We start from the raw sequence: 16,181 nt of genomic DNA, 5'->3' as shown, positions 1-16,181 counted from the left end.
GTTGGCCCAACTGTTCAGGAAAAAAAAGTGACGAATTCTTTAAACTTGCATGAATTGAGGTTTTTGGCCTCTTGGATGTAGAACGACAAGCTATTAACACAACATTGACATATTATCAGTTTGTACAGCTGCTGCAGTGACCAACAGCTACAGTAACAGCTTCACACATCCAGCTGACACAGAGCAACATTAAGAATCGTGTTTCTGGCCATCCAGTGAATGTCAGTTCAATCTTCACTCTCCATTTAGCTCCATTTTGATCTATTTTCAGTCAACTCTTGAGGGAAATATCTAGCTCTTTAGCTGCTACATGCATCACTGTGTTCAGTAGCTAGACACTAACGTCATCTGTCGGCTGTAATCAAAAGAGTATTCCAGAACACACCAGGATACTAGGATTGACACATTTTTATTAACAGATTACATTAAAAAAACAAAGGCAGTGAACCAAACTTTTTGCGTGTTGCTTAAAATTTGCTCTAAGTTATGGGCAAACACGTAGTTTGCTCCTTTTGTTTTTTAGTATAATCAATTAATTAAAATGTGTCAATCATGGAACACTTTTTTGGTTTCTGTAACCTGCCCAGCATCAACTGCTGCCTGCTGTTTGGTGATGATCAGAACAGGTACTGTGAAGTGAATTCATCAGAGATTTTTTTAAGATAGCTGCAGATAGAAACAACACTGATGAGTGATGAGCCTGATCCAAAACAGAAAGGTTATGAGCTGTAAGACAAAAACAATGAATTGAAAGGTGCTAAAAAAAACCCTGTGGAGAGAAAGAGACACATGTGTTTTCATCTTATTATATACAATATTTGTTTCTGATTTGATACCAAGGTCCGAATCATCAACATAAAACAGATGCTCTTCTTAGTAAAAGTGGATAATGTAGTACCATGTAGCAGAGCTACGGTATGACATGTTTCACAATTTATGAGGTGAATGCATACTTACTCATTGGTGAGTAGATTTTAATTACCTTTGAATGATTGGCATTTAATTTTACTATTGTCCAAGATTCCTGACAGTTTGTTACATAAAAATGTTTATTAAGTGAATTCTCACACTCACTTACACTCACATACTGCACAATGGCAGCAGCAGTAGCAGCAGCAGCAGCAGGGAAGCTAGTTTCAATGCTCAAAACACGACTTAGTATTGAAAGTGTTTGCACACACTTGATGACACCTTTAACATCATACGTAGTTACTTCTCCGATTGTTTATACAAACATATTGATTAGTGCAACTTTAATTAAATGTTCATCCAGATAAAGAGACTTAAAGAATGCAATGTTCAAACTTGTGGCACTGTAAAAGCGAGTCGCTCTTCACTCTGACACTCTAATGTTGTCACAACATTGCTGCTGACCATTATGATTGAGTGCTTGCTAAAAAGACAGACATGTATGGTTCATTTAAGAAATGAAATCAGGCCTGTTGGCATACATTAATATACATAAGTCAAACCATCATAGACTCAGCACCCCAGATGTCCTCTCATCCACTGCTCTAATTGAGAATTGTTGGCACAGAAAACCACCCGCAACCAGACGTGGGGAGGTTCGAGACCTCTCAGTCAACTGTGTCCACTTAGCCTGATGAGTCTAAATGACTTTAACATCCTACCCTGCCACAACTTGGCCAATAGATGTCAGTTCGGCGTCAAGACTCGGCCAATTGGCTACTTACCCCAGCTTTGACCCAGGAGTAATGATGATGTACAGTTTAACATTTCAGTCAATCTCTATTCACAGGCATCCAAGTTGGAGAAAGAAAAGGGAAGTTAACTTCAAGGTATTACAGATGATATCTTGGTCTACATCTGGAAATAAATGCTGACGTTTTACTTATTAGTTGAGTGATCAAAGATGACGAAGGGGGGCAATATAAAGGATCAGTGCTTAAGTTACAAAACATGGATATATATCCTGTTAGATTTTAGGATCCACAAGCCTACTTTTGGTTGGGCTGCATGTAACAACATTATGCAGTTTTAGTGGTTTTAATGAGTATAATTTTAATAGGTAATGCGTTCCTCATTTGGGTCCTAAAAACAGTATTTTGTACAAGACATCTGCATCATGTTTAGTGGGAAAGCTCAGCTTTACTTTGAACTGCAACCCTAATAAGGAACAGAAATCCTATGGTTGGGAAGGTTACCTTCAAAATATAATCAAAATCCTCAGGATATGAGGTTAAATGAACAATATATTCCAGTTCACAGATTGCTAGGTTGGATTTTGGGTTGGGACCCAAAATGGGTCGCAGGCCCTCCTCTATGGGTCTCCACATGACAGGAACGCTCATATGATTTAATGATCATGGACCCAGGGGGAAAAAAAAGTCATTTTGGTCCCAGGCTGAAAAGTTTTAAGAACCTACTGTTTTTTTTTCTCCTTCAAATACTGTCTGTATTATGTTGAGTAAGAAGAGTGGTGGGGTTTGAGCTTAACCTGTAACCACAGAATGACTTCAAAAGGATCACGGCACACTAATAGGTCAAAGCCTGATGTAATCTTAATCAAAAACAGGCCCGACTAAACGAATGAAGAGAAACAGATGGATGGCGCTAGATTAAGTGTGACTGACCACAAACAGAGAGAGAAAGAGAGTGAGAGGAGGAGAAATGAGTTTGAAGGGGAAGGTAGGCGAGGGGGAGGAAAAAAGAGACAAAAACATGATGAGGTAAGATTGCTAAGGAGGAAAGAAAGAAAAGAGTGAGCAAGAAAAAGCGAGAAAGCTAAGAGTAAAAGGAGGAAGAAAGAGAATAAAAGCAGAGGAAAGATTTAAAGGAAGATTAGTGTTAGGTTTGTCAGAGGGGAGAGAAAGAGGAGGAGAAATGGAAACAAAAAAAGTGAGAGAAGAGAGAAAGAGAGGGAGACATCGACAAATGTATGACAGCGTATCCAACCCTTACGGCAGGGAAGGTATCCATCCTCTGACCGCAGCCTCCAGGCCAGATGAAGTGTGACCGTCTGGTGGTCAGACTGGACCTGAAGATTTTCCGCTGTTGCAAAACACTTCCTGCCTGCTGTTTTCATGTAATATGACCGCTCACAGTTTGCTCCCCTGCCATACTTTAAGTTGTACAATATGTTATTTCTATGTTATTCCTATGCCCACAGATTAGACTCTTGGCTCTCCAAGCCCTGAAGCTTTGGATGGACTCCACATAAGCAAATAATGATTTGACTGTCCAACATGTGTTAGTCTTCAAATTGAGTGGTGCTCTCCACAGGGGAAGTCTGGGCAGGAATGACAATGATCAGAGCTACAATCATATTTGACAAGGTGATATGTTGTTTCTGTGATGTCTTTTAGGCGCTCTACATGATGACTTGATGAGCGGGTTTTTTGCCAAGAGAATCCATGCAACCAGTGGGGAATGAAACAAAAGAAATTGAGAGAGACCAAGAGAGAGAGAGAGAGAGAAGAGTTTCTTCTTTGTTGAACTTATCAATAAAAAGCGTAATATTCAGCCACTTAAACACTTGACTTTTACAAATAAGCCAAACCATACTCTTGATGAATTTCTAAAACATCTAAACCTTTGAAACCCATTTGAGCTCCATTAAATTTACCCTCTTTTGTTTTTTCTTTTTCTCATTCTTGTCCCATTCACAAACTCTGCTTTCTGCTCCTTGTCTGCCAGAGACCTGTCTGTGGCTGCTGTGGTATTCCACGCTGAATGAGTCATGTCTGGTGGTTATTATGGGCAGGCGTTTGGCTCCCCCCATCTCTCACCCCGTCTAGTGGCAGCAGACAAAATTACATCTTTTTTTGAGCCTCTTCCAACCACACTGACTAAGATCAGGTTGGAATTTAACCAGGCTAGACGAGTTAAGTAGACATTTTTGGTTAGTGTTGTAAGAATAAGCTGCTGATTTAACATTATGTCAGGTCAATCAGAACTGCTTCCATTTGAACATTAAACACAAAGAAAAAGAAGATGTCTTACAGTACTTAAAGTCTTGATTTTAAACATAAAGCTTCAAACCAGTTATAATTGACAGATTTGGTGACCAAAGACTAGCAGATGTAAATCTGGGCTGTATGTCAGAGTCTCATACTGTAGTAACCAGTTTTCTTTGGGATGGAGCTATGGGAGATATAAGAGGAGATCTAGTTTAAATGCTCTCTTTCCAAACGAACCTAAATCAGCTTTGACTTTTCTTGTTAAATTAAGTGACATTTAGATCTATGGAAAAGACATCATTATAAAGGTTCGGAAATTGTAGACGGCAGTGTACATTTGATGACCACAATGTTGGTGCATCAACAGCAAATGGATCAAGATTGTCTAAATGCAGAGACAACTTCTTGTAAGCCATCCTACCCTTGATAGTATTGCACTCAAATTTGAAAAATGCAAAGCAACAAAATGAATGTTATATTCTACAAAAAAGCTTTTTACGGAAAATAATATATTCAGATGTAAACCCTTTGTAACCAATATTCTGATTAGTAATTCTGATTAGTAATTGTTAAAATTACCATTACATGTAACTATTCTGTACATTAGTGTGATATTTAGGAAAAAACGGAGGAGCAACTCAGGTGACAATGCAAAATGTTGTCAGACTGTGGTAGCAGTCTGTTGACAATTACATAGAGAGGGATATTAAATTATATTGGGGCGACTGTGGCTCAGGAGGTAGATTGGGGGAAGATTGGGGGTTCGATCCCTTGCTCCTCTAATCCACATGTCGATGTGTCGTTAGGCAAGATGTATGAATGCCATCAGTGTATGAATGTGTGTATGAATAGGTGAGTGTGACTTGTTGTGTATAAGCACTTTGAGGGGTCAGAAAAACTGGAAAAACATTCATTTACCATTTACCACAATAGGGTTGCAGTGCATAAACTCCTCAATACAAAGATGAATCCACATTTGAGAGTTCAGTGGTGCCAAAATGATAGACACTGGTCAACAGAGATGTGGAAAAAAGTGATGAGGTCAGATAAGTCATCCTTCACCTTATTCTCAACAACACCAAGAGAGCACTATAGGTGTGAATGTTTGACCCCAACAGTAAGGGAATCCAGTGGCTCTGTTATCCTGTTTGGGGCATTTTACTGGCATGATTTGGGTCCACTTACCCCCTTAGAGTGAAAAGTCACTACAAACCAATACAAGGAGTTTTGAGTGATCACCTTTATGCTATGATGAAACATTTCTATCCTGATGGGAGTGGTCTCCATAGTACACTTTTTGTTGTTTCTTCCTTCAATTTGTCACCCATCTGTACATTGACATATAAATGCTGACAAATTAAACCAGAATACTTCGGATTACGTTTATCCAACCAACCAACTTTCCTGCACGGGTGTTTCCTTCCTCTTCCTCTCTCTTTACCTTTGGGCAATACCCCAGCCATAGAGACTCATAGAGACATGACTTCTTGACTTTCTGCAGCCTTAGCTATACTGTAGTTGACATGTGTGAGTAGTCTAAGAATAGAAAACCACCGCAATTGAACGTTCAAACCTGTTATTCAGGGTTTAGCAGATAACATCCAATATAAAGTTTCTGTTTATGTGTGTGGTGAGGTGGTTGTAGAATGATAGGTGACTGAATAATGTAATTGTGGGTCTGAGGATGGTGGATCCATTGGAAAGGATTGTTAAAACTTCATACAGCACATTCAACTGTTTGTCTGAGCAGCTTCTGTGGAGCGGTTTCAAAATCATTGCTCAACTCTTCACAGGCAAGAGATCGTGAGTAAGAGAAGAGCACACCTTGTTCACTTGTACTGTCCAGATTCTCCCAGCTGGTCTTTTTCTCAGCCTGCAGTGGCACAAACCTTTTACCATGAGCCAAACGACTCTCTGTCATTTGTCTCTCTCTCTCTGTATTTCTTGTGTTCTCAAATATGAGTAAAAGCCATTTCCTGGTTGAGAACGAGAGAGACCATGTGTGTCTTTTGTATGTGAATGAGTGTGTGGGAGTCTGTGTGGTTGTGTATGTGCGCCTGTGATGCTTTTACCATGTGTAGAGTCCCTGTATGGGACTGACTGAAGTTGGATATGAAGGAACCTGTCAGGTCTGGGCTACTGTCGGAAACCCTCCCTCTATTACCTCCTCCTCCTTTTCCTGCTCTTCCTTTTCATTTTACCTTTTACATCTGACATTTGTGTGAACCAGGTTATAAATATTGTCAATAAGTTAATATGTTGTATATACACACATATATTTTACTTACTTTATGGCCACATTGTGCTTTTTTTTATACAGACAGACAGTAGAGAGATATGAGGAACAGGAAATGAGGGAGGGAAAAGTAAGAAAAAGGTCCCTAGCCAGACTTGAATCCGTGTTCATGCAGTTCATGGTTGGCGTTTCAAGCCCAAATCATGGGGGCATATTTTAAAACATGTACTATATATCATTAGGAAAACAAAAAAAATTAAAAGATAAAATGTTAAATGTTTTTACCACTGCTAATTCTAAATCAATTTTATTACAAGTTCTCTTTTTTTCCACAAAGATCCAACTATTGGAGAGTGTAATAGGGACGCTGTAGAGTTTCAGTTTCTCTGTGCTTAAGAGGAACTTTAAGAGACAAAATATGAACGTCACCGATGTCACCTGACACTTGTTTTTATAAACCTGACAGGGGAAAAAAAGCACAGTTTGATTAATACAGAACACATATATGGTTTCCTGTAAAAGCTGATTCATCTGTACAACCTGGGATACTTAAAAAACATATCGGCATAGTTATAAAAAATAATTTAGCAGCAAAAATCTTCTTAATGGCATCACCATGTGGATTTAGTTGTAACGTCACAAAGGATTAAATTATATTAGCTATGCTATGAGTTCACAGAGGTGTGTAAAAAAACCCAATCCACAATAAATTGACTATTGACTGAAAAAAGCAAAATCTGTCTTCCATGTCATTAGTCCTCACTTGATTTTTAAGTGTTTGCTTCTTTGCTAAAACAAATAGTAATTAAATTGTCCTCAACATTAGCACTTCAGTTAACACTGTGGTGTAAAATGTTATGATAAATGTGGTTCAAAAACAGGCTTTTCACTGAATTGCCAAATGGCTTTTTGGCAATTAACATTCCTCATTTGAGCCAAAATAGCTGCAGACACTCACTGAATGTTTCTGTAACTAAGTTTCTGGGTTTTACTTGATGTCAAGTTTATTTTCTGGAGAATGCAGTGTTTGTAAGGCTTTAAAAACATTATCACTTGTAGGTAAGACATGGTTTTGTAGCTTTCGGGACAGTTTAACACTGTAACATAAGCACAGTTTGAACTGTGCAAGGACAGAATTATGACCACAGCTGTATTTATATCCTGTACCTTTGTGAAGCTTGTTTTGTTTCCATTTTTGTTTGACCTTAATTCAGAGAGGAGTTGATTCAACACAACAAAAATAAATTGTTTCCATCAAAGTTATTAACTTAGTGACATTAAACAATGAAATCAAATGGTGCAGACAGTCAAATCTCCAATTATATACTAGAAACTTTGGGGTGGCACAGAGAGGGGGAGCAATCAGATTTGGAGGGTGTCCAATCCCGCCCTGGCAGTCCTTTGGCTACACCCCTGGTTTCACGTTGTCCACATGGAACAAGCTCATTCCAGGCCTTTCCTGCAAACCCAACCCCAATCCTAACCTTAACCCAAACCCTATAATCAGTTTTCTGGAGGGAAAATGGTCCACACAAGTCATTTTCTGGTAATTGACTGCAAGCAGAGTTTAAATGGTCACAGACACACGTACAAACACATACGCACAAAAAGACACACGCAGACTGCACACACACACACACACACACACACACACACACACACACACAAACGCACACTCATACACACAGTGGTCGTGCAGCTGTGGCCTGTGTGATAATGAGACAATCCTTGGAGAGACTCATCTGGACTGTGTTATATCATCTCCTTGGAAACAGTCCTCAGCTCTAAAATTGGAGTGTTTGCTCCCAGTCAGCTGCAGCATGATGTCATCCAATATAATTCCTACAATCAAGGAAAAAAACAGATATTTGATGACAAGTGAATGTGCAAAGAACAGTGGTTTCCTTAAATATGGAGATTTTTGTGGTGCAGACTAATTCGGCACTCTGTCTGCAGCTAATGTTTGTCTAAACAGAGACTTGCCATAAACAGAAATACTTGTTGCCTGAGCCCATGCACCTGCCTCTTATTTTCTCCCGAGGATTAACAGCTGAAAAAAGAAAAAAAAAACTTTTCGTTTAATAAGAAAAACAAATAAATCATCACAATCTAATAACCTCCCAAATTCTGTCTCCAAGCGTGGAAAGAACCCAATAGTAAAAAAAAAAAAAAAATACAAAACACTGTATATACATGAAAAATGTACCTTAGTCTGGTATTTCACGGGGTCTTCCAGGTGTTTCAGTTCTCTAATGAGTTTCACTGAGCTACTGACTTCATAGCATTCACTAGGTGTCCCCCCCTGCTGTGGCTTGTATTACTAACTCCACATCTGGACGAGACAGTTTTACAGTACGTGTACAGATTTACAGTAGAACCATATGCAGACAAAATACTTATAATGCCATACATCCGTAAAGAAACATACACAAAAGAGCCTAATCTCTCTTTCTTCTTATCTTTCTATTTTTCTGTTGGCTGATCAGTTCAGTTGTTGGCTTGTAGGTTTTAAAGACAGAATAATGAGGTTCTGTTCTGCAGCGACCCGTCATTTCTTCTGGCTGAGAGGATATGAATCTATATGAATGTGAGTATGACCGTGTCACCCTTGCTTTAAAAGAGCTTCAGATTGGCTGGGTCTGGTCTGTTTCCTTGGCAATAGCTTTATTAAAGACTGCATCTGTGTGTGTGTGTGTATGTATGTGTGTGTGTGTGTGTGTGTGTGTGTGTGGGTGTGTGTGTGTGGTTTACTAGCTGGCTGTGGTGGTTCTCAGGGGACAGCCCTCTCCAGCTGCTGCTTTACAAGACTGTAACATCAAACACACACATACACACACACTAACTCAACACAAAGGTTTGACTTCACACATCTTTCACTTCAACCCTCGGCCTTCCTTAACAAGTTCATCAAATGAACTCTTTCTTTCTTCTTCCACTAATCTTACCTCTCACGCTACTTTTTTTGGAAACTCAGTAAAATGTCAGTTTTCCAGTATATATGGGTGGATACGCAAGACAAAAAGAATTCATTTAGCATCAGTTCAACAGGTGAGGATCTGCAGGTGACCATGACCTTTGACCTCACTGGACAGGGACAGGCCAAACAAGAAGGAAAATCTTTTAAAGGTTTTTTTTTCTTCTTTTACCTCTCAGAGCCTGATCTGTGAAAGTTGCTTCACTGCTGCACCATAGTGGTACAGTCATAAAATTCACTATGAAGTATGAAATGACCTGACAATAAAATTGTTATTGCACTTTAATGTTTGTATTACACCTCCACTTCAGATTTTGGAAGCAGAAGTAAAGTTTTTTTAGGGGGAAAATTGACATCTGAAACAAGTTTGAGAACTGCTGCAGAACTGGAAAACTCAAAGACTCACCACTGAAGAACACTTAATATCTGCTTTTGTTTGTCTTGTGGTATAGCTTATATTATTGTTACACTAAATACAACTTTAGATGTAAAGTGTACATGTTTTTTTTAACATGTCCATCAACAGCTGATCAATTCATCAAGTCCAGCCTCAGGAGACAGTTGTGAGTTTCTGTTCTTCAGCACAGTTTTCATTCATCACATCTGTGGATGGAGATGTGACTTCACAATAGCAAACTGGATGAAACAGTTTGTCATTCTCACTGTGATATTGAAGACCTGCTTTGTGTACTGATGCAAAGATACATACAGTATAGTTTCAAGCAAGCAGATGGGTTGTTGTTTCATATAGAATATTTATTGAATGATCTTCTCTCCATCACTCTTTCCTTCATTTAAAAAAACAGACATAACACAAAAAAGAACTGATCCTCCATAAATCTTTATGAAGGACCATAAATCATAAAGCATTTCCAGTGAAATAACGAGAAGGAGGACGAGGACTGAGTTTGTAATTTTTCAGACTTTTTTCAGATTTCTGCAAGTGAGCTCTGTACCAAACCTCTCTCTGACCCCTTATTTGTTTCTGTCTCTCAGTGATGTGAGTTCCCTGGCATTTGAAGCAGCCAGCCATGACAGCGCACTAAAGCCAACCCACATCCTAAGAGTTTGGAAAGCCATAGTGTGATTTTTTTTATTTATCTTTGTCTTGTAGCTGATATCCAATTTTTGCAAAAGGAATCTGTTTTCACAAGAATAGGATTCAAGTAAACTTAATTTAAAGGACCAATGTGTAGAATTCTTCTAGTAGATCCCCTAAATCTTACACACTGCTCCTTTAAATTACACTTGTAAACTCAAAAGCACAAAGCTCAATTTAGCTCAATCTGTGGCTCTGGAAATGACCGGTCCAGCACCCAGAGGAGGACAGCCTGGCGGAAGCACATATAACCAGTCAGGGAATAAGGGGATAGCCCAGGAAGAAAAAAAAACACACACACACATAACTGGTAGGTGGAGCTGGTGGCAGATGGAGGGAAAAGAAAAAGGGAGTGAGAAAGCGATTGGGAAAGTTTAAGAGAAAGTTAAAAATACAGAGAGAGAGGTGAGGTGGTGAGTGAGTCAGGTGGTCAAATCACTCCTGCCACCTCATTAGTGGCGATGACATCAGAGCTGATTTCTCTTTTAGTCCGCTACTACTGCTCCACCACTCCTCTATTACCAGAGAGGTAGAGCTGCTACTGGCCAGAGTCTTAAACTGCTGAGTCTGGGGAGCTGCTTTTATGTCGTCAATAACTCAGAGCGAGTAAAAAGGAGGCTGCATCTGCTCTGATTGGAGAAGCCTTTCTTGAGCTGAGTAATCACAGCTCAGATGGGTTTTTTTTATATTAGTGTAATTCCCCTCCTGCTGCTCTATCCAGCTGATTTAGCTGTAACAAAGCTTTTAACAGTTTCCCTTGAGGACATGGCTCACATTAATGCTTATAGAAAGCTTTCAAAGTTGTTTATACTACAAGAAAGCAAATATCTCACAAGTGACCAGTTATGCTTCCCAACTGGCGCCCAGTCAACCCTAACCTATCGCTACATTTGTTATGTATCTCCTCAATCATCTTCTGAGTCCAACATTCATTTAACAAGAAACAGAAGCCTAATACACATGAGAAATTAGAGGTTTGAGTGCTGTCTTGGATTCTGATTGACTGCAGAGAAGCAAATGATGTCTTGATTTTTTTATTGCCTTTATATCCAATGATGTGAACCAGACCTACCTATCTACCTACAGAACTACACTCGATTAAAATGCTGAAGTTAACCAACTGTAAAAATTGGTCGGGCTTCATAATTGACTGCATTATAGACTTAAAGTAGGGTGAGACACACAATATTACAGCAATAAACTGAAACAATTGAACATCTGATGCATCTGGTGCGGTTAAAGTGTAGTCTAAACATCAGCTGCAATGTACCTGGCTTCTGCCACCTCAGTGCACACACTGGGGCTATAGCAGTTACAGCTGTACCACATGGGCCCTGCAGTGACTTTGATCGGTCAACATAGGCTGCAATATGCTCCAACAAGTTTTTGATATTGTTAGGGACTGCTGATATAAAGATATCATGAAACAAGTTGAAAAGAGGCTCAGGAGTCACATCTGGCAAATCCACCTCCACTGCACACACTCTGCTTACCACAATCATCCATCTGAGTGGATGAAGTATCATTAATATGACAGTCACACGACACGGAAATATAATGAAAGTCAGACACAGCAGGATATCATACAATACATCCATGTTGTGGTGGTGTGATCAGTGTGTAAAATGCAATGCTCAACAACAAAGTAAAACACCAGGACAACTGACCACTTTGAATTATCTATAAAATCTAGTTTAAGGAGTGACAGCAGCTTTTAATGGCATCTACTGGTCATGATTTTGTACAATTACGCTGACAGAATTTGAAAAAAATAAAACTTTTCCAAAGTTCGTTGCCCACACTGACACCTGAAAGCAATCCTGTCTCCTTGAAATTACACTTATATACTAATAAATTGTTTTTCCAGCTATGTTGGCAAATGTAATTGCTGCCTGGATAATGTTCACAGGCAACATTTTTCTAATTAATTAAGTTCTACAGTTATAGACCCCAGCCTCCCACTCCTTGCTTACAATTAAGTAGTATATGAATGTCATTTCTAGGAGGCACGGTTGCCTAAAAGACTGTTTTCTGTTAACTTTAAATAGGTAAGAAGCCTGGCTCGCTGGCTTGGAGTCGGGCATGGAATGTGAGCCGTCTAGAAGGCCAGTTTCGGTAAGTAGAACATGGCGCTGCATGATGAAACGAACGCCGGGTTGAGGCACCCGATGCTGACACTCATCAGACCTCAGAAAAGGTGTTGATAAACCATATATGGGTATGTTATCTCTTAGTGTGCTGCTGATTTTAATCCCCAGACGAAAAATGAATGAGTAATTCTTTGGGTGAGGAGCTCTTGAGCAATGCACTTTACTCTCATTGTCCGCAACAGAGCAGATCAGTGGCCAGTAGCTGTCTGTGGATGTGGTGAGCATAGGTATGAATGTGCGTAATTGTGTTATTTCTAAACCAGAGAGCTTGGCTTCGAGGTAAAACTGCACGCTGAATTGAATTCAGACAAGCTGCAAGAAGCAAATTATAAATGAACACCAGCTAATGGATTAGAAACAGACTTCCATCCCTCAAAGTTTCTTTTATTGCCCCATTGTGTTCACAAACACTGCTGGATTCAAACAAACTAGAAAAGACACCCTCATCATGCGGCAGAGCTCAGATGAATGACGACAGCTCTCAGACACACTCAGACAAACGAGATAAAAGACACACAGACTTTAATTTCCCAGCATTTGTTTCATTGTTTTACAGCATTCTGAGGGATGTCGAATCAAACAATGGCTTTTAACTATGTGTTTGAACCCAGTGCACCGCGAGCGTGTTTGTGAGAAACTCTATCATAAAACGGGATATGAATGGAAAAAGCTAAGAGAGCGAGCACGGTTTCAACTGATGTCTTCCAGTTGTGTGACCTCTCTTTCCTTCCCCGTCTTTTTTCTGTCTCTCTGCCTCTCTCGGTTTAATAAGGCCAGCTGTAGAGTCTGGCTCTCTTGGGAAACACAGTAGAGTGTGGCTGGAGCTGAGGCTGAATGAGGCTGAAATTGGGGCCGGTGGTGGTGGTGGGGGGCGCAAGTTGGGGGGCGAGCACTTCCGACCATTTTCCCCATGCAATACACCATGCAGTCTGGAGTGCTGGCAGGCCGCCGGGAACTCTCTCCCCTTCGTCTTCTTTCCCTCCCTCCTTCATTTCCTTCCTTTCCATCCTACTTTTCTTCCTCTGTCTCACAACTAGTGCCTCCTTTCTTTCTTTCCACCTCCTTTTTCCACCATCCCCCTTTCTTTTCTTCCTTTTCCTATTCTTCTTCCTGCTGTCCTTCTTTCAGTGCTCGCCGTGGAAAGCAGACAATTACTTTTGGTAATGACCCTCTCCAGACGTCTGCTCAGTGGCACCATAACAAGTCCAGAAACGCTTTCCCCTCTCCCCTCCTTCTATCACTTTCAGCACAGTCTAAAAACGAGCGTCCAAGGACTACGATAAATAGCTCAGTTGCTTGCAGTTTCTCTCCCCCTCTAGACGCCTGCTCTCTGGTACCATATCGGGTCCAGACTTGCTTCCGAGTTTTGACAGGTACCTGACCCGAGCCAGAGCAGTTCAGCTGGGTTGGGACTGTGGGTGTGGTGGTGGTGTGTGCATCTGTGTGTCTTTGTGTTAGTGTGTGTGTGAGAGCAAGGTTGGGCCTGGCTTTGTTGGAGGGTGTTTTTCATCAGACTAATGAATAATACGTCTGAGCTGAGAGAAGAGTATCGAGCAAGAGGAGAAGAGGAGGAGAGAAGAGGGGGGAGGAGAGGGGAGGGGTAATGACTATCAGATGGTGTTCTACTACTGTGCTGCTGCCGCCACTGCTGCTGCTGCTGCTGCGCCTTTAAAAGAAAAACACTTCTCTTTTTGAAAACTTTCATATGTGATTATTGTTTTCTGGAATGGTATGATCACCATTGTGAAAAGAAACAACTCTTTCCCAAACAGAGAGTTTAGTCTAATGTGTGAGGGTATTTAAACCTGATACAAATGATGGCAGATAAGAGGATGACCATGGTAGCCGACAAAGAGTTACTGAAGGTCTACAATGGACTGATTTGTCTGTCAACAACTGTCTAACCAGTGTTGGCTGGTTACTTTAAAGCTGCTATGGTCAATATTTTTAACAATGGATCACATGACTACTTCTAGTTTACTCAAAGTGATGAAACCTAAACTCTGCAAAGATGTTTTGGTCCATTCTCATAGTGTCATTTACAAAATCAATAACTGCAGATATAATAAATGTAACCCATTACTCATTACTAACTGAAAAAGTCATATACATTACTAATTACACATTAAAGGTAATTAATCACATAGCTTTTATTACACATAGTCACATCAATGTTGCCTTTGATCAATTCTAAAGCTTTGCACACCTACTTGAAATACAACAACACAAAACAGCGGTTTATTTGGGGGGGGGGGGGGGGGGGGGTGAGGCATCACCTGCAATAGCCCACAAGCATACAAGTTTAAAGCCACAGGTGTCGCTAAGGAAAATGAATTCCAGATTCTTCCACACTGAACCTTTAAGTCGATATGGTGAACTTTTATAAAAGTTTTCGTTCTTTACTTCAGATAACCATTAGATTCCAAAAAGGATCGCTTGTCTTCCTGGGGCTCACAATGGAAAAAAAAAAAGCAACAATTAAAAATTGCATTGACCGACAAAACAAGAAAAAGCAAAGCAAGCTTGCTAAAAAAAAAGGTGTTTCCAAAGCCAGCAGATAAGGTGCAGCATTTGGTTGCATATTGTTTATGACCTGGTGAATTTAAGTAGGAGTTTGAATGTCCTTTTTAGTTGTATGTTTCCCACATACCAGGGAAATGGTAATTGTTAGCAAACCGTTGTCTATCCAGCTTGTCTATATGTCTATATGAAACAACATTTGCATTCATTCAGAGTCGTCTGGTCACATGATGATAACTTCGAAATGAAACTTCCTTTTGTCTCTGGTTCTCCTCCAACTGCTGAAGGAAATATCAGATTCTTTAGTTGCAAAATACTCTACCATATTCACCATCTAGCTACTAACTTAGCCTTTCTGGCATTTGGTGGTGGGCAGGTATCATACAATGGGGTTTTATTTTACTACTTTTTTACCAATTTAAGTCATTTGAATTGTAAACAGATAGCAAAAAATGGTACAATCTCGTGTATACTTAATGTACATTTCTTGAATAACCTTTACTTGACAGACAGTGCTCTCTCTCTCTCTCTCTTAGGGTAAAAGAGTCTGTGTTATGGACTTAGGTCAATACTTTATGTAGTTTTATGTAAATGTCACTATTACCGTGCTGTAATGTAGCTATTTCCTTTTCATACAACATTCGTCTGGCAAATGCAGCCATGTGTGATTATGAAAAGACTTAAAGTCTACAAATATACCCAGTCAAATGTTTTCTGGCCTGCAGGCAACAATTCAGAGAGAAATGGATACTGTGTGAGACTAGCCACACACTCATGGGAGATGCAAATCAGAGAAGGATCATGCTAATGCATGTAATGATGGACCACAGTGATTGAAGTAGGTTTTAGTGTATTATACCACAGTGAAGCCAGCAGAGAGTAGTGGGCAGTCAAAAATATATTTACAGTACAGTATCAAAACACTGTCTGGAATTTATTGATCAAAGTATTTTTAGTCCACTTGTTTTTAGGGTTTTAAATGTTAAAGGTTACTGTAGACAACCTCAGGCACTGGTTACATTGAGGTAGGGTGTTTCCATGTCTGATGTGACATGATGTCATGTGATCCAGACTGTGTCCCAGATGTTCAGAGTTGACAGCCAGGCTACTGTTTTCAAACATGCTTGATATCCAGTGACCGGAAGTGTCAAGTGATAGCAGCAGGAGTGGGTGAGCCACTTCCATCTGTTTCCCAGTCAACCAAATAACCTCTAAGAAATCTCTTATCAAACCTTTTTTTTAAAAAAATCAGATACATTTCGTATGCTGCTCAGCTCAAAGA

Source organism: Scomber japonicus, chromosome 10 (assembly GCF_027409825.1).
Source record: "Scomber japonicus isolate fScoJap1 chromosome 10, fScoJap1.pri, whole genome shotgun sequence".
Taxonomy (NCBI): Eukaryota; Metazoa; Chordata; class Actinopteri; order Scombriformes; family Scombridae; genus Scomber; species Scomber japonicus.
This window is presented reverse-complemented; position numbering follows the sequence as displayed.